Here is a 972-nt window from a genome sequence, read left to right as displayed (position 1 = left end):
CGTTCTTCACAAAAGTGACGATGTTGTCCTCCAGCTCCTGGAACAGAAAATATTAGATGAAGGACACAATCAGACATCAGATCCACGTTGGACACACTGACAGTCCACTGGTCTACAAAGTGCAGCACGGAGACGACTGTCAACACAACAGGTGGAGACGTCGTCGTTGGACATGAACAGACCGTAAATATGGAGTCCAGTTGTGTCTGATGGTGCCGGGCAGACTGACCACTGGGAACCTCTGAGCTCTGCTGGTCCACCCTGTGGAGGAACCATCAACAATCAGCTCACATTGAACCACCGACTGTAGAAGGTTTATGATTCTCAAACAAGCCGACAACACGGAGTTAAAAACATTGTGTTCAGTCATGATTGAAGATCAGATGTAAACAACACTGACAAGGATGGACGACTGATTCAGGATCTGTGTAACATCACGCCCATCTGTTTCATAAGTTTGAAGGTCTTACTCTGGGTCATCAGGACGGCGTCCATCTTTGAAGTTAGTCGGACGATCCAGAGACCGATCACTCTTCATGGACACACAGCTGGGTACAGGAGACTTTTCTCTCTGCTGCTGAAAACTGAGAGAAACAGTGAAGTTTACTGATCACAAAGTATTTCTACCTCTGGTTTCACTGATTTCATGTGAAAGTAAAAGTTGTTTTATTGCCGTTAAAGGACCCTGATGTCCTCTGAGGACAGGGACGCATTTTCATTTATTTCATGTCTTTGACCTGATGATCTTGTTCCAACACTCTCGTACCTAAATCCGGCAAAGATCGATTTCCACTTCCAAAAAACGTAGATAACCGACCCCAAAATGTTTACCATCCTAACAGTTGAGGTTTTAAACACGTCCTTGACGTCATGAAACAGTTTCAGTCCAAAAGTACCGCTTTGGTTTGGGCAACAAAACTTCATGGTTAGGTTTAGAAAAAACATCATGTTTGGCATTAAATGAGTACTTTT

The 972-nt window shown here is 43.9% G+C and overlaps 1 long non-coding RNA gene across 1 annotated transcript; it reads right to left on the bottom strand.

Annotated features, from left to right (window-relative positions):
* LOC121964348 lies at nucleotides 1-757 on the bottom strand. The gene is made up of 3 exons (XR_006107344.1): nucleotides 471-757; nucleotides 183-261; nucleotides 1-37 (listed from the first exon to the last, which is right to left on the bottom strand). It is a non-coding gene; the product is annotated as an uncharacterized LOC121964348 (long non-coding RNA).
* Nucleotides 758-972: the final 215 nt, after the last annotated feature.

Source organism: Plectropomus leopardus, unplaced genomic scaffold, assembly GCF_008729295.1.
Source record: "Plectropomus leopardus isolate mb unplaced genomic scaffold, YSFRI_Pleo_2.0 unplaced_scaffold15322, whole genome shotgun sequence".
NCBI lineage: Eukaryota > Metazoa > Chordata > Actinopteri > Perciformes > Serranidae > Plectropomus > Plectropomus leopardus.
Note: the sequence above shows the minus strand (reverse complement) of the source record. Positions and strands in the feature narration are given on the sequence as shown.